Source organism: Macaca thibetana, chromosome 4 (genome assembly GCF_024542745.1).
Source record: "Macaca thibetana thibetana isolate TM-01 chromosome 4, ASM2454274v1, whole genome shotgun sequence".
Classification (NCBI taxonomy): Eukaryota; Metazoa; Chordata; class Mammalia; order Primates; family Cercopithecidae; genus Macaca; species Macaca thibetana.
This window is the reverse complement of record NC_065581.1, coordinates 141,353,659-141,372,743: the sequence shown is the minus strand read 5'-3', so window position 1 is coordinate 141,372,743 and position 19,085 is coordinate 141,353,659. Positions and strand designations below refer to the sequence as shown.

Here is a 19,085-nt window from a genome sequence, read left to right as displayed (position 1 = left end):
GTAGATAAAATGAATTGGCCAAAATAAGTAAATTGAAAGAAGACATTCACTTATAGTGGCTATATAAGTAAAATGAATAGTTCCATCAAAGGATAAAATAATGTGTCTCAGGACAAATGCATAAACTAGATATATGTATCAAATAAATAATTTTAAAAACAAGATATAAAATAAGAGAGCAGAATTGTACAATATTATATTACTAATGTCATTAAAACACAAATACTGATTAAATGGATATATATATATATATATATGTATAAATGTTTAAAAACATAAACTAGAAGATACACATCAAATTCAGCCTAGTAGTTGCCTTCTTTGTGGAAGAAGAGGGTAATAGAATAGGGAAGAGAAACAAAAGGAACTTCAATTTTATTTTGCAAAGTTTCACTCCCGTCACAAAATCAAATGTAAGGCTGGTATGTATATGAGAGTTTGGTAAGAAAAACAACTAGAAGAAATAGTAAGAGTTTAAATTTAGTTCTATCACTGAAAATAAATTTAAAGGAGCATAAAATGAAAACACAGATGGGATTCTAATTGCCATGAAAGCCTAAGAAATAGAGACATAATTTATCACGGGAAATAGTACTGAATGAGGAAGAAGCCCCAGAATCAGCCTTTGACTTTGGTTCTGAACTTACTCACTTTGAACTTCAGCTTTCTGATTTGAATGATGAAGATTTTTGCGTTTATTTTTTCATTGTTCTTTAGAAATATTTACCTTTTGGCTGGGTGTGGTGGCTCATGCCTGTCATCCTAGCACTTTGGGAGTCCTGAGCTCAGGAGTTCAAGACCAGCCTGGGCAACACGGTGAAACCCTGTTTCTACTAAAAAAAAATACAAAAAGTTAGCCAGTTTTGGCAGTGTGTGCCTGTTATCCCAGCTACTTGGGAGGCTGAGGCAGGAGAATTGCTTGAACCCGGGAGGCGGAGGTTGCAGTGAGCTGAGATCGCACCACTGCACTCCAGCCTGGTTGATGAAGCCAGACTGTTTCAAAAAAAAAAAAAAAAAAAAAAAAAAGGGAAATATTTATTTTTTAAGAATATTAGCTATTTTGTAATTAGGCATCCTTTAAAACAATCTTTGCAATTTAAGTCATAAACTGTGGTGGTCCTGTAAAGCATCAAAATTGTTCATTTATTTCATTTATATTTATTGAAAGCTTACTATATGCTGTCAGCCTTGGAAATAGGGCATAAGTCAAGCAAAAGTTCTAGTGCTAATGAAAATGATATTCTGACGGGGGGACAGAGTTAATAAGTACACACTTATTATATAAGGAAGCCCATGAAGCAAAATATCGCAGGATCAGAGAGTACCCAGGGCCAGGTGAGAATAGCATTAATCCTCTTTCAGCTAGATTAGGTTTCTCTTCCAAGGCACCATTTAACCTAGAAAAAATATAAAAGTCAAATATCTTTCACAAGTAACACTTGCTACAAATAATTTTAATTATATATTATATAAAATACATTAATATAATAATTATAACTGCCTTGTATTTTAATATGGGGTTGTATGTGCTTCAGGGGGTTTTGTTTTTTCTTTTTGCACACACACTGCTTTTTATCGTAGCACTCCCACCCAGACAAGATGCATACATTCTCTGCTTTGTAGTCAATCTCTTTGTGTCAGTTTGGATGGAAACCTATGGTTTGATTCCTACACATCTAATATCTTGAGCTGATATTCCTGTACAAATAATGGTAAAGGTATCCCCCTTAGGAAAACTTGTTGCCCCCATCAGCCATTGGATATACAACATTGGCTGAAGTGGGGAAGGTTTGGGGGATTTTCTTATCAGCTGTGTTCTGCTCTTGGTTGGTGAAATCTAGCAAGCACTCAGACCGATAATGTGCGTTTCCATTTGAAGGTTTGGCTCTTGTTTATAAATATTAATATGGTTGAAAGTTAATATATTTTGAAAAATCCTTTAAAATGTTAAAAAAAAAGGCTTTTAAAATTTCATATTCTGCAAGAGTCTGGACAAGTAAAATACAATTGGCCTTTCAACAACATGGGTTTGAACCGCACAAGTTTACTTATGCTCAGATTTGTTCTGCCTCTGCCACCCCTGCAACAGTAAGACCAAGCTTTCCCCTTCCCCAGCCATTCAACATGAAGATCACAAGGATAAAGGGATGATTCCATTTCCACTTAATGATTTTATCTTTCTTATGCTTCTCTTAATAATATTGTTTTCTCTAGCTTACTTTGTGGTAAAAATACAGTACATAATACATAGAATACAAAAAATATGTGTTAATCAATGGTTTATGTTATCAGTATGACTTCCAGTCAACAATAGGCTATTAGTAGTTAAGTTTTTGGAAAGCCAAAAGTTACTGGGTGAGGGGTTGGCACCCATAACCTCCGTATTGTTCAAGGGTCAGCTGCACATTATTATCTAGATTTGATCAAACTGGATTTTTAGTATGTTTTTGATTTTAGGTCATCACAGAACTCGAGAGATTTCTGAGACAAATAGTGTAATGGAAGATTAAATGCAAAATAAAAAAGATCTTAATTTACTGTGAAAACTGGAGATAGGAACTAAGGTTTAAAATCTGAGTAACTGAGAAACTGCCACTTGTTCCAGTGAGTGTCTGAAACATGGATATATTGAACGATTGAAAGAAAACCTTATAATTAAACAGTGAGCCTCTTGGGATATTGTATAAAAAGCTCTATAAAATATAAAAGCCTGATGTTAGCTTGGAGAAAGTCCCCCTTGCCTCAGTAATGTTGATAAAACTTTGTTACTACTCAAAAAATAACCAACAAACATTTTCATAAGCCTCTAATATTGACCATACCATTTAGTTCTACTTATTTATTCTTTGACTTCTAGGAATAGGTTCCCTTTCCTCCTCTGGAGATTATAGGATTGGAGATATTGGTCAATGATAGATAAATACAAAGTTGTTGTGAGGTCTGCATGTATGCTGGAATATACCTACTGTGGTTAGAATAGTGCCTGATAAATAGTAAAAACACCATATCCATAAAATTAATATTATCAAATAAACCAGAGACTTAATACTATCAAAATTAAAGAGTAGTATATTTTGTAACTTTAATATTTGCTGCCAAATTTTCTTTGTTCCAGCTGCCAAAACAAATATTGGCTGATGAAAAACCTAACACTTAAACATTGACCCAGGAAAATGTGGGTTTCATCTTTAAGCAGTCTTCTCTGTGCTGTAGTGCGGGGCAGAGGGCTGTTCTCTCCCTAATATGTCATTCCTGCTGGAAACCATGAAAGTCTAATGTCACCATTAGAATTTTTTTGTTCTGTCTTGGCTTGCAGATTAGTTAAACTATACATGTCCCTGAAAGCTAACAGCTTATTATCGACAGTTAGAGACAGCAAGTTAAAGAAAATATTCCTAGAAGAATGAGAGCTAGGGTAGGATTTGGAGCTATGAAGTGAATTTAGTGAGGAAAAGAAATGGGGGAAGATAACAGGAGAGGAAAGTGAAGCTCAAAGGGGAGGTGGAAAGGCATAGAACCTTTTATAGCCTACATCTTGTGTCTGGAGCAGACCCTGGCCTGTCTATATAGAAGAGAAAGAAGGTTACCCATTGACCAACGGATATTTTCAGTTGAAGATTCCTAGACTTCACATTCAAGGGTAAAGAGTAGAATTTATCACCCTAGCAGGACTCATAGCTTCCTGCTATTCATAACTCCATATTCATGGTCCTCATTCCTGGAATACTATTTAGGTTGGTGCAAAAGTAATTGTACTTTTGCCATTGAAAGTAATGGCAAAAACTGCAATTACTTTTGCATCAACCTAAATAGTGTAGTTGTTTCACCTTACATATGAATCCAGTTATTCTGTTAGATTTGGGGCCAAAAAAGAGTTGAAGAATTGCTAACGGATACTACTTTTCTGATATAGCCCTATGTTATGGTAAATACATGCTCTGAAAAATGAAGGAAAGCTATTGAGAATAGAGAATTTGTTTCAACATAAAACAAATTTAATGGAAGGAGAACTATCCTAATAATCGATTATGAAAGAAAAATATTCCTCTGGAATTTTTTATATAATGGCTCAAAGACATGAAACTTTTATATTTTAAGAAGAAAGAAAAGTGAAAATAGAAGTGCTTTCATATAAATGATGAAAATGAATCTGTAATGCCTATTCATTCATCTATAGAGAGTGTTATTAGATCAGAATGAGAACATCCTAATAAAGAAAGGAAATTGAATAGGTAGGTTATGAAGCATTACAGGATGCACAAAAAACAGTTTGTACCCTCTATAGCCACCTGAGGTGTGTGCCATTATGCTTTCCAAAATTAGTGAAACTCTGATTCTTTTAGAAAGGATATTTTCCATTAAAGAGTACAGAAATCAAGAAATAGGATCTTCTTTTTGATGAAACTTTGAAGTTAGGATAACAGCAGGCTTTATCAGTTCCTGCCGTGTTTCTTTTTCCTTTAGAATTAAACTATGTATGTTCAAGGAGAAATGATTGTATCAGTTAAAATAAAAATTACCACGGTTCTTCTAAGCATCCCCTTTTAGTGTGTTTGATAGAGACCATGAAGCTTTCAAGGGAGACTGTAGTCTCTGCACATAGTATCAGATTCTGTGAATAACAAGAGACAAAAACCCAATGTCAAAATGTGAGCCTACTGTATTGGCACATTGGTTTGAGAGTGTTCTGCTTGTGCAGGCAAAAGGTTGACCATTGAATCGAAGAATGTGCTTTTCAGAATACTAAGTTCTTACCATACAAAGGTCAGCTAACACAGAGGGAAGATTATGCAACTGAGATGGAGCGTGTCAACAGGGACCCTCAAAAGGGAATTGATATTATGGAAGACATTATCTTCTATTTTCTAAGTTCTAACAGAAAATTTTAATGGAACTCAGAGAAGACTAAGTTTGTTGTCTGCACCCCTGTTATTAACTTTTTGTCTTGCTCCACAGAGAGTGCGTCCTGCAGAAGGTGAGAGATGATAAAGTATCTGCAATGCCTACAGTAATGAAATGTTAGCGTGCTTGACCTCTGCAGCTATCCATCATTAAAGAATTAATTTTCTGGACCTGAATCCATTTATTTCCTCATTTTAGCATGTTTGATTATTAAGGGGAAGGGAGAGTAAAACTTTAAAGATAGAAGGAGAAAATAAAGTTATTAACCTGTCATACTAACAACCCATTTCATGTAATAGGGGAAATATTGAAATATTCCTTAGTTATTTTTTCTCTAAGATTAAACAGGTAAAATAAAATAACCCACTACTAAGAGATAACAAATTTTGAACAAACTTGGTTTGAAAGAAATATTATAATTCATTTTTAAAGGGAAGAAAAATGAGACAGGGTCTCACTATGCTACCCCAGGCGGGTCTTGAACACCTGCGGTCAAGCTATCCTCCTGCCTCAGCCTCCTAAAGTGCTGTGATTACAGGCATGGGTCACTGCACTCAGTCTCATAAAAGTATTTTAACATTAACAGTAATATTGACTTTAAATCAGTATACTAAGCTCTCTATTAGTAATTTAAAAATTTAAAAGGTGATGTGTGCCTGTATGCCTAACTACTTGGGAAGCTGAGGCAAGAGGATCACTTGAACCCAGGAATTTGAGGCTGCAGTGAGCTGTGATCATGCCACTGCACTCCAGTATGAGTAAAGAGTGAAACCTTGTCTTTAAAAACAAACAAGCAAAAGGCTACTTAGTTCAGGCTTATGAGGAAGGTTTGATTAAAATGTAAAGCTTACATTATCAAATGATTCTCTTGTTGTGAGGAGGGCTGTAACTCAGGAGTAGAGTTGTGAGATATATCTCATTTAGGAAAAATATGCTAACTAATAGGTGAGAATAATTTCCTTATTAATTACTTGTGTCTTATCCCGAGCCCTTTCTCTGGCAGTTAATTTATTGAATGCCAGAGATCCTTGCTTCTGTAGTCCTGAACATGTTTGCACTTCAGACATTCTTGGGCAGTCAGAACAGGACTAATAATGGCTTATGCAGATATTTTCCCTAAATTTAAACTGTACATCCTTTGCATAGAATAAACATTGCATCACTTGTATTTCTCTATCTTGATTCATTTGTTCTCCTTTTACTTTAACTTTCATGGATGAAAGCATGTATTCATACAAACCCTCAAATTTTACAGATGGACAACATGTAGTAGGGAAATTTTTATAGAATGTAGCTCATGTCTCATTGAGGAGGAAGATACAACGCTAGATGAGCATGAAGAACAAATACAAAAATGTGTGTATCAAGAATTTTAAATAGTAAAATTCTGCTTTTAACTTAATACTTATTTTTATACACCTTTAAGAAACACTCCTTTCCATTACTAAATTTTCACTTTATGTTTATTTTAAAAGATTAATTTTGTGGAATTAAGGCATTTTGTTTGCATTCAATGCTTACTGAATAAAATCATAGATTTACTTGTCCAATTGCAATTGGAATCCATTAGTTTTCTCATGTTACATTCAGATAAAAAGAAGTGAGATGTCTCAGAGGACTGGTGGACTACAAAGAATTTGTCTTTCAAAGGTAATTAAAGTATAATTTAAACTTATTGCTACTATGTGTACCACTTTCCCTATTGAATTATGAGTTTATAAAGACATGGAAATTTCCAACTTTAAATCACTCTGCAGTTGTCAATTAAATGTCATACTTTGGGGCAGAATATAAATAGAGTATAGCCTGTTAAAAATTATTAATATGGTATCAGTGCAAATTCATACATCAAAATAGTCAATGACAATCCTAACCACCTGTGCTGATACACGGTGTGAAATGTACAGCTTCTCTTTCTGGTAGTCTCCCAGAAAAATGAATGCATTATTGAACAACTTAATTAAAAACAAAAGAATAAAGTAACACAGAGGGTTTTTAAATTTGGTTTTAATTTCTAAATTTCACAATTGTGTGTGTGTTTATGAGTGAGTAAACATACACACACATATTAGACACACACATATATGTTATTAAGGCTTATGTTCAACTAGTTGACTTGCTTCTACAGGGCAAAGTATATTGTCAATAAATTCAAGAATTCAATATTTATCAGGCTGATTAACTTCATGGTTAAATAGTTATGGACTGACTACCTTCTTAATCAAAGATGACACTTTCCTTTTTTAAAAGTTTATCACAAAGCAGATTTATGCAGCTGATTAGGACATTATCCTGTAGTTTCGGAGATCATTGCATTTAAGCAAGGGTTTCAATATGATCTGAACTGCACCCCTTCCTAAAGAGATATCCTTAGATAAAACAAATTAGCTAACATTTCCTAGCATAAATTCTGAGCAATTATGTTTGTGACTATTGACTAATATTATCAAATAATAAGTTCATTTATATTCTTCATCTTTTTTTTTGTTTTCCAAGACAAATCAGAAATCAATTCTGATTTGATCTGGGCAATGTGTAACTCTTAAAATAGCTTATATAATTTTTAAAGAAATATTTTAAAGCCAATTGGAAACCTTGGAATTAGAAAATAATAATTTTAAATTTTATTTTGTAGGTAGTAAGGCAGTAACATTCATTATTACATGATTGTGCTCCTTCTCACAGGGTAGTGGGTGTGCACAGCATGGGTATAAGGATATGCACAAACATTGTTTATTTCTGGCCTATGTATCTTCCCTACTACAGGACTGATTTGAAGAGTTCTTGGACATCACCAGTATTCTGAGCAATTTGAACAATTTTAGTTCTTTTAGGCATTAAACGAAGTCAGGGCCCAAATCCCCTGTAAATGCAGCAGTTCATGCCATCCAGCATCCCAGAGAAGTATCTCTATAGCCATTTATTTGGTGTCGATTTAAGAAGACCAGCACCTGACTGGAACCCAATACAACTATCATTATAAAATAAAATCCCATTGCCCAGGATTGTTTTGTTATTCATCTATACTTCATATCAAGTTATTGTCCTAATTGCCCCATGCCTTTTAGAAAATTCAGTTAATTCAAAAAGATGCTTTAAGGAATGAAGTTTTAGTTCTCTGTGTCTCCTTAAAACCTTTCTGAGCTCAACTCTCGTTTGAATAGGTAATGAGGACAAGACAATAAAACCTGAGTAGAGGATATAGCTCTTGTTTGTGTCTACCTTGTTTTTTCTCTCTCTCTCTTATTAAATGCCATCCAATTATCTCCTGCAAATATCTACAGAATTGTTAGTTAGTCAACATTATGATACAGGTTGATTATGATATTAGACAATTATGATATTAGACAGTGATTGGCTTAATTAGTTTGTGAATATATATATATATATTTGCATATATAGAGAGCTCTTAATAAATTGGGAATATATTTGAATTTGATCTTCATATAGACATTTTCTAACCTTAGGGATGCTTTTATAATTGCTGTTGTTTTCTGTATGTTTCATTATAGAAGCCAGAATTCTTCTTGCTAATAATGACATGTCGATACTTTATTAGTCTAGTAACACTTTCAAGAGTAAAGCACATTTTCTAGGCATCTCCTGAAATAAATATCTTTTTTGAAGACTGGAGGCTCTGAAGCTGCTAATGAGATATGGAAGGGGCATTCTGTAAAAGTGACAAGTTATTTTAATCAAAAAGGTCATGCATGTCAGATAGTATTATTGTTTTCTGAAGTGGCTTGACTCAGCCCAAGTCAGTGAGAATTAAGATTTCAATTATACATTACTAATGGCTGGGACACAGGGTTAGTGAGGTAGAGGTTTAAAAACTAAGTGTTGCTGAAACGTCGTCTTGATTTACTGGTATCACTGCTAAGTACTCTGTAAATGCCAGCAGTTTATACCATGTCACTAAAGCCCAAGAGTAATGTCACTTTAGAATTACAAAGCAGAAGGCATTCTGTGATTCAGGCAGCAGAGCTAACTTCCAAACAAGGTTTGAATACTAAAATGAATGTCTTATCTTTGAGAAGCAAAGGCTTTTGAATGTTCAAGTCAGATGTGTTTAATTATTTAAAGGATACTTACTAGATACTTGTTTTCTATAAGATTTCTGATCCCTTAACTGACTTTCATAATGTTGAACTGGGATCCAAGAAGAATGGAATAAGAAAGAGATCTTGGGATTAAGTGGGGGTGTTCTATGCTTTTTTTCAGGTTTTCTTTCTTTTTTTTTTTTTTGAGATGAACTCTTGCTCTGTTGCCAGGCTGGAGTACAGTGGTGCAATCTCTGCTCACTGCAACCTCCGCCTCCCAGGTTCAAGCTATTCCCCTGCTTCAGCCTCCCCAGTAGCTAGGATTACAGGTGCCTGCCACCACACCTGGGTATTTTTTGTATTTTAGTAGAGACAGGATTTCACCATGTTGGCCAGGATGGTCTCGATCTCCCGATCTCGTGATCTGCCCACCTCGGCTTCCCAAAGTGCTGGGATTACAGGCGTGAGCCACCGCGCCCTGCCCTCAGTTGTCTTTTTGGTCTGCTTATTCTTCTCTTCATATCTCTGTCCATACAAGTAGTAGTTGCTACATGAAGAGGGTGCTGTCTTTAAAGGTAAAGAAAGCGTTTTCATGTGAATCTGATAATAGGTATGCATATACTTTAATTTATGTAAATAGTTTAACCAGTGCTGAAAATAAAAAGCATCATATCTCCAATGGAATAGTTCTGATTATTCAGAGAACCTTTCAGACGAGGAGAAGCCGAACATTTTCCAGGGAGTTCTTGTACATCTGCATGCCCCACAGTGCCAAATTCTGGCTTAGCATGGATTCCCTGTGAATGCAGACCTTCCTGTTAGCCACTCTCTGTTTCTGGTCACTTTGGTTCCATCACATATGAAGATCAAGCTTAGTGTTCTCAGAGAGAGAGAGCAAGATCACGCACACCCTGCAGAACAGCCTGTGGAGTTTCTGCTCATGATAGACTTGTCTTTGAAGATTTGGTCCATGCTGCTTCAAATGGCAGGAAGAGTAAATCACAGGAGGGTAAAATATTTTCCAAATCTGACTTAGTGATAAGACACTGAGTGTTGAGAGAGCACCGAATTCAATGAAGAGGGTTAAGTTCAAAACACCATGATTTTCCTGAGATGTGAGTGTGTTCAGGGAGGGGGATGGAGGCGGAGAGCAGGCAAAGGGAGCAGAAGCTGGAGAGGGGAGGTTCACGGGATCCAGATCAGCGTATCTTATTAGGTTAGTATTTAATGAACTGGCCAGTATCAGAGTGATTTGGAGGTGCCAATTAAAATGTGAGGAGCACTGTAATTTTGTTTCCAGGGTTAAGTTAAAACTACATAATTTTTTATAAGCTTGAAACATTTCCATTAGGTTAAGTCTAGCAAAAATATTAATGCCATATAACCTAATTTTTTTCTTAGAAAAAATGTCCAGATTTCTTTCCACCAAGAAGCCTGATATTTGTAGAATTGTTGTTGACTCTGATCTGGATGCTGGAGATGAAAAGGATGCATGAGAGGCAGACCCTTGTCAACCTTCAGAGGAACCATATTCTAGGGATTTCTTGACAGTGTGCTTGTACTAATATTGTATTTATTGCTTTCGAACTAAAATGAATACGATAATAGACTTAACAAAATTGTAAAGACACACAAAGAGGGCAAGGCTTCTCAATTCTGAAAGTGTCAAACAGGGATATATTATAAAGAAAGTGACTTTAGGTTAGATGTTAAGGGGAGATTTAACTGCATAGGGCTTAGATGAGGAGGAATTGATTATGATATTTCAGTTTTTGAACACAGAATGAAGAAAGGTGACAAGGATGCCTGTTTCATTATATTGTGCCTTTGTGTGATTTTAGTGCATATAAGAGTAGGAAAAGGACGGGGTTTGGGCTTTCAGAAGATGGAAACATAAAACCATACCAAGTGTAGGATTTTAAAGGCCTAAGTTAAGGAGTTTAAACATTATTTGTAAATAATGAGAGGCATTAAATATATATTTTAATTAGAGGTGGCTGTTACTGCAAAATAAGCATACTCTACAAGAAATATAAATTTGATAGCAAGATAACAATTTCGAGAGACGAGAATGCATAGTGAACAAGTGGCAAAGGAAAAGTAAAAAGGATATTGCAATAATCTAATAAACAGAAGTGTTTGTCCAAGGGTTATCAATATGAGATGCAAAAGAAACAATGAATTTGGGCCTCAATTCAGCCTCACAATTGAAAGACACTCCCTCCTTCCCATTTTCCCCTTCTCTCTCCCTTCCCTATTCCATCCTTGTTTCCTCCATTCTTTCCTCCTTGCCCGCCCCTCCGTTTTCCTTTACATGTTATTCAGTGCCTGCTATGTGCTAGGCTGTGGGAGTGAGGAAGAGAGTGGATCAAAGATAATGCCAGAAGGTCTAGCTTGGCAGAGTAGTAGGGCTATTAACTATGACAGGGAACATTTTAGGAAAGGAGCAGTTTTGCAGCAAGGAATAAAATGACTTTGAATTTGGACAAATTGATTTGGAAATGCCTGTGGGACTTTCTTATTGAGATGTCCAGCAAAGAGCTGAAAGAGCTCTCTGACATTTCTGCAGCTGAGTCTGGAACAAACAGGCTGCCTGGTGAGCAGTGTATTCCTATCACTAGGAGGGGACAAGACTCGGTCAGATGGCCTTGGGTCAGATGTGTTAGATGGAACTCTGATGAGGGATTATTAGCACTCTTGAACCAAACAGGATAAAGTGCCCTACATTTCTATGTCTGCAGACATCTGTGCAAGGAAACAGAGACAGAGAGAGAGCGAGCTAGAAAGAGGCTTCTTTTTCTCTTCTGTGACCACAACTATTACCATCAGCATTAATATATCTGTTGACATTTTCCATATTACCATTTTTAGCTTCTTAACCTGTAAAGTAAATGATATGTGAACTACGAAGGATTGTCTAATACACACTATTTCTCCACTACCTCCCCACCTCTTGTCTGATTATCAAATATTCATGGTATCTGCTGCAACTTAAATGTTATTTGATACTTTCTGTTCTCAACCAAGTTATGGTATATATATATATTTTTTTCTAGTAATAATATTAAGTGTTTAGAATATTCTCTTATAAATTAAACTCAGGAAACTTTATGCAGTTGTTCTTCACAGTTTTATTTTATTTTTATAAATTTGCTGCTAGTAAGAAATAAAGGCAAGCTAATATTTTATGACAAACTCTCCATTCTTTTCTTTCTTTCTTTTTTTTTTTTTTTTTTTTTTTTTTTTTTGAGATGGAGTTTCGCTCTTATTGCCCAGGCTAGAGTGCAGTGGCACAATCTCGGCTTACTGCAAACTCCACTTCCCAGGTTCGAGCGATTCTCCTGCCTCAGCCTCCTGAGTAGGTAGGGTTACAGGCATGTACCACCACAGCTGGCTAATTTTGTATTTTTAGTAGAGACAGAGTTTCACCATGTTGGTCAGTCTGGTCTCAAACTCCTGACCTCAGGTGATCTGCCCATCTCTGCCTCCCAAAGTGCTGGGATTACAGGTATGAGCCACCACGCCCGGCCAAACTCTCAATTCTTTAAAGTGAAGGCTTAGGTCAAATTATTATTATTACAATAGCTGTTGTTGTTATTCTTAATTTTTTAGTACCTGATTTTTTATTAATGGTAGTAAGTATACTCAATTTTTGCATATACTTTTATGGATATCCAAGGATTCGAAAAATGTGTGAAATGGAATGCTATTTATAACTTCAACACACGTATAAATACAACTTACATATGATTCTAAAATGTAACACTGACCAATACTATAATATCAGTAATATCAAAACAGTATATTACTGTTTTACCAATACAGTAACATACTGTAATATCTAAAAGAAAAAAAAGATATAGAACCTACCTTCTTATTTTCATTTGTATGTGTACTTCTGAAACTGTTTGCCTCCTACATATGAAAGTTGATCACACCACTTGTGAGCTTTTTCTCTGTATTAAGTTCATGATAACCAATGTAAATCCTCAGAAAAGCTGTTACCACCATTTGGTTATCTTTTATCAACTCAATAGGTGAGTTAAGATTTAAAACATTTGCCTATGGAACTATTTTGCACTAGTCAATTATCACAGTTTTGTGAGGTGAATCACTTTGATCATTATCAAATGATACATAGCAGTTGAGACATATGTTAAGATAAATATAAATTACTTTTTATAATAAAAGAAATAAAAGATTTAACATTCAATAAGTAATATTATGACAAAAAATTAAAATAAGACTACAAATGGAAGCATACATTGGAAAAAAATTTAGGAGAAAATCTGGCAAAATGTGTTAAATTTATAATTATAAATCCTCTGATTCAGTGACTCCATCTGAAGGCCTCTAAGCAAATAAATGTACAGGTGAGCAATGATGTATGTACAAGGTTCTTGATTGAGCATAAATTCTACTGGTAAAAAATTGTATCAAGCCAGGAGCAGTGGCTCACGCCTGTAATCCCAGCACTTTGGGAGGCTGAGGTGAGTGGATCACCTGAGGACAGGAGTTTGAGACCAGCTGGCCAACATGATGAAACCTCGTCTCTACTAAAAATACATAAAATTAGTTGGGCGTAGTGGTAGGTGCCTGTAATCCCAGCTACTCGGGAGGCTGAAGCAGGAGAATCACTTAAACCTGGGAAGCAGAGGTTGCGGTGAGCCAAGATCGCACCACTGCACTCCAGCCTGGGCAACAAGAGCAAAACTTTGTATCAAAATAATTGTTTAATATAGTAGAGTACAAACAAACAAACAAAAATCAACCCTATAAAGTTAAGGAACAAGATGGGTCTACATGTACTGTCCTAGAGAGACACATGACATACTATTGAGTGAAGATAAATACAATATATATGCAATTCTGTATATATATATATATATATATATATATGCATTCAAAGTCTGAAAAGATTCACAGATACATACCACACTATTAGCATTCTTTCATCCAGTAAGTATTGAGTCCCAGTTATTCACTAGGCACACAACCTAATAGCAAAGAGGCCTGTGAAATAGCTAAAATATATTATCACAGCTTATGGTATGTTTGGTTTCAATTGAGGGTGCAAGAGTTGCATATGGGCAGGAAAATCCTAGCCTAGACTTCTGGGAAGACATTTCTGAGAAATTGATGTTTTCACTGAAACTAGAAAGAGAAGGAATAATTAACCAGGGAAAAATGTTTTAATGTGGAAAAACAGAGACAACAGCATCTACCAAGCCTAGAAGCAGGAAAGAGATTTAATGTATTCAAGAATTGAAAAAGTTAGTTATGACTGTATTAGTGTGTAAGGGGGGATATTGCTACCTTTGGGATTGGGATTATACTTGCAAATTTACTTACAATTTTATAAATTTCTCTTTTTGTTAATGAAGATATTCCTATTAACATGAAAATAATTTAAAAACTAGCTAAAATTCTAACAAAGAAAAAATAAGGAAACACTTTAAACATACTACAGAAAAATAATAAGAAAAGACAAAAGGGGCTGAGAATTGCAAAGTTGAAGTCTAATACAACAGAGTAGCATTATGTATTAGGCCGAATTGAAAGAGACAAATACAAACAGTGATTTTAGAAAATGAAGATACTTCTTTTAAATAGGCTATTTAAGGAGCGTTAAAGCAATAGGGCAAATCTTTTAAAATTAGACTGCTATTGTAGAAGGGCCCACAGGAATATTTGTACCAATACAGCTGTAAAACACTTAGCAGACATTTTAGCTATTTATCTTTGGCCTCAGTTGCCCAGGTATGTATACTGTGGCAAAAAGCAAGATCTGGTAAATTACTGTTGGTGTTTTTTTTTTCCTATTTATTCCAGTGTAGCTAATAATCTTTGCAATTCCTGCCAAAGGTATGAGCCAACTCTAGATCTGTGGTTCTCAACCTTGGCTCTATGTTACACTCAACTTGGGAGATTTAAAAAAAAAAATTATGCTCAGGCCCCCACTTCAGGCTAATCAGATTATCACTGCTGGCATTAGGACACAGGCATTAGACATTTTCATGCTCCCAGGTAATTCCCATTCACATCTGACTAAGACTGAAAAACATCACTGCTCTAGGAAGGTTTAGCCTATTTAACACCTTCAATGTATAAGGCAAGTTGCCTAGCAGAAAAATCAGGCACAGTTTCACTCAAATGGACAATTCCAAAAAATTGAGTCAAGAACTCAGAATGAGAGATCTCATTCATGGACTGGTTTGGTGTTGAGGTTGCCTGGGTATTTGAAGAGTGTTATGTGCTGAATGACGATGGAATCCTTGGTGTGGGTACACTTTAGTGATATACGGGAGGAATAGAAGGTGAATATCTTAAACACATTGAAGTTAACCTTAAATTCATGTGGCTCTCAGTGGGTGAGATCTCATGGGTGAGATGAGAATGCAACTACCACATTAAGAAGCTGTGAAAGTTAAATGACATGATATTTATATAAGAAAGGTGCACAGTATACTTCACTTATAGTTCAAAACCTCAAAAAATAAGAAATAGAGAAGTAAAAGATAAGTCTCTTTCATATCTAATTTGAGTATTAGACATTTGGTTTCCACCACATTACTTTTTTTTTTTTTTTTTTTTGAGACGGAGTCTCCCTCTGTCGCCCAGGCTGGAGTGCAGTGACGCGATCTCGGCTCACTGCAAGATACGCCTCGCGGGTTCACGCCATTCTCCTGACTCAGCCTCCCGAGTAACTGGGACCACAGGTGCCCGCCACCACGCCAGGCTAATTTTTTGTATTTTTAGTAGAGACCTGGTTTCACCGTGTTGGCCAGGGTGGTCTCAATCTCCTGACCTCGTGATGTGCCCGTCTTGGCCTCCCAAAGTGCTGGGATTACAGGCGTGAGCCACCGTGCACGGCCCACATTAGTTATTTTTTTAAGGTGGGTTTTCTTTTACAGCAGAAAGCCAAAAACATTAGATAGAAAACATATATATTGTCTTCAACAGGTGAACAGGTGGACATTACATTTCGAACTTTTTGCAGGTATTGAACTTTTTCTAATGATCTGTTTTTGGCATGTGTATATATTGGATTTCTGTTGCTGTATCATAAGCTACTACAAACTTAGTGTCCTCAAATACCTGTTTATTAGGTTGCAGTTTTGTAGGTACGAAGTCAGGGCCAGTGTGGGAAGTTTCTCTGCTTAGTGTCTTACAAGTCTAAAATCAAGGCATTCGCTGAGCTATGTTATTATCTGGAACTCAAGAGCCTCTTCCGAGCTCTTGTGATTGTAGCAGAATTCAGTGCCTTGAATTTGTAAGGCTAAGATTCTCCTTTCCCTTCTGGCTGTTAGTTGGAGCTGATGTCAGCTTTTAGAAACAACCTGAATTCGTTGCCATGTGGCCTCTCCATTTTCATAGCCAGTGACGGATAATTTCCTGCACTTTGAATCAATCTCCCCCTCTCCCCCTCCCCCTTCCTCTCTCATATTAGATAAGCCCCACTGAAGATAATTCTGTTATCTTTTAGAGCCAACCATATCATAGAACTTAATCATGGGAGTGCTGGCCTATCATATTCATAGGTGTCTTTCACGACAAAGATGGAGATGATTATACAAAGGTATAGGTCATTGGAATGATCTCAGAATTCGGACTACGCCAGTATATGAGACAGGTGAATGTAATATATGTCACATGTTACTGGGATTTTAAAGCAAGGAATGAGAAGACTATTACTACCTCACTTTTTATATGTGTTTCTTTTCATTTGGTATGATGTTTAAAAGTATTGATTGGAGATGGGAGATCAGCTGTGATTCATTCCCTACAGGAAATATAGAAAAAAAAAAACATAGAAAGATATCAATTCATAAATAAGAAATGTAAACTTTTTGCATATGACTTTTGTGTCTGGGGAAGACAATGTACTCTTATTTTCTCCCTTTTTTATTCTTAATAAGTAAATTTTCTCATACAATTTAATTTCATTACAAATATATGCCAAAAACACAAACAAAAATAAGTCTTCATAAAGGAGTGACATTCCATAAATAAAAATTGGAACATGTTTATTGTTTTTATGGGGATTGGGGGAAGTTGTGTTGTCCCATGGAAGAGGCCAACAGCAGCTTGTTGGTACTCTCAGATATGGTGAGTGTAGTAGTTTCTGTCAATTCCACAGATTTACCACTGAACAAGGAATGACCCAGGTGCAAGGAACGCCCCAGCTTGCAGTCTTGTAAAGCTGTAAAACTGCTCAGCACTTGCTTCTGGTAGTTGGCTGCTATCTTAATAATTCCCTGTACCTCTTAAAGACATGATAGTGTTCATAGCCAGGAAATGGTTAGGTTTGATCCACTTTTCTATTTGTCAGAACTCAATGAAGGAAATCAATCTTCTACTTGTTTTTCAAGCATTATAAATGGATGAACTATTGGTCATTGCTAATAATGCAATGTCTTATTTGGCTAATACCATCTTGTTTAGAAAATAAAAGAAATCATAGCATTCTTTTTCAGGTCCTTTAATAGTTTGTATTAAAACTGAATTAGTTGTTGTAGATATTTGAACCTTAAGAGTGTGTGTGTGTGTGTGTGTGTGTGTGTATGTGTGTGTATGTATTTGCTGCTGCTGATCAATCAGAAGATCCTTAGGAGAAGATCCTTTGTTTAAAGGTGTTGAATTTAGATCTATTCTGTGCTCTGTTGTACTTACTACTATACTTTTAGGATGATTGAACACATATAAATGTAATGTAAAAGTGCCATTATGCTATTGTGTAGCAGACTTTAAACTGGAGTGTGCATATCCCTGGGGTTATGTGAGGATGTTCCATTGGCATATGAACTCAGAGCTTTGAGGATACAATAAAACAAGAATTTGTTTGGCTAATTGACAAATTGAATGACTCTGATAACTGGGTAGCAAATCTTTAAACCAGGTGGTTTACAATTCTCTACTTTAAGCAAAATTTCAGAGAGGCCTAATTGAGTTGTCAGCCAATATATGATTAAAATAATTTTTGATGAAAGATCAGTGACTTTTGGCATATAATTGAGAAGTAGTTCAAGGACTTGAGTGACATTGTTATAATGGAAAGAGTTTCTTCTGTTTCCATCTATTTATTTGTGTGAACAAAGAACCTTCACAGTTATAGCAATAAAAAAAGTAAACAGAACTCGTGCTGGGTCTTTTCTGCTTTTAACAGTAAGTATTAGTCATCCATAGCATGTATGAAATAAATGGGAAAAGGCCATTTCATTAAGAGATTCATTTCTGATCGTTGCAATCTTCGTTTAATAATTACTTGTCACAGTTTTAAGATTTTGCTTTGATAATTATGCTTTTTAAATAATTTTAATGATAACCCAAAAGAAAATTTTTTTACACCTAGAGTTATATGGTCACAGGGAACTTTTTTTAAAAAACATTTTTTAGATACAAATCCTTGTTGCAGAGAAATATGATCAATACAAAGACTTTCAAGCATCAAATTTATTATGTAGGATAAAAATCAGTGGGGCTAGAAATATAATTTCAAAAATTAATAGGACTGAAGTAAAATTTCCAGCAGTAAGTAACATCTTCTTCATGGAATGTATTAGTTCGTTCTCACACAGCTATGAAGAAATACCTGAGATGGGTAATTTTTAAAGGAAAGAGATTTAATTGACTCACAGTTCTGCATGGTTAGCGAGGCCTCAGGAAACTTACAATCATGGAGGGAAGGCAAAGAATAAGCAGGTACTTTCTTCACAGAATGGCAGGACGGAATGAGCGCAAGCAGGATAAATGCCAGACGCTATTTATAAAACCATCAGATCTTGTGAGACTCACTCACTATCATGAGAACAGCATGGGGGAAACCACTCCTGTGATCCAATTACTTCCACCTGGTCCCACCCTCGACACGTGGGGATTATAAAGATTATGGGGATTACAATTCAAGATGAGATTTTGGGTGGGGACACAGCCAAACATGTAGTTTGCTCTAGTATTTTAATTAGTCTGGATTCTTTAAAAGAATTATGTACCAGTTTTATTCCAAAATATCAATAATTTTAGTATGCTACAACTTATATTCTTTGCTATTTACACTTATGAGGAAAATAAATTGTTGACCTCAGAATGTTTTAGAGGTACATAGTTTTATAAAATTAGGTTAGGAGGTTACATTATGTTTTA

At 35.5% G+C, this 19,085-nt stretch overlaps 1 protein-coding gene across 2 annotated transcripts in view; it reads left to right on the top strand.

Annotated features, from left to right (window-relative positions):
- NKAIN2 (sodium/potassium transporting ATPase interacting 2) overlaps nt 1–19,085 on the top strand; it is a 1,020,196-nt gene that overhangs the window by 167,694 nt on the left and 833,417 nt on the right. The window lies entirely within an intron of this gene.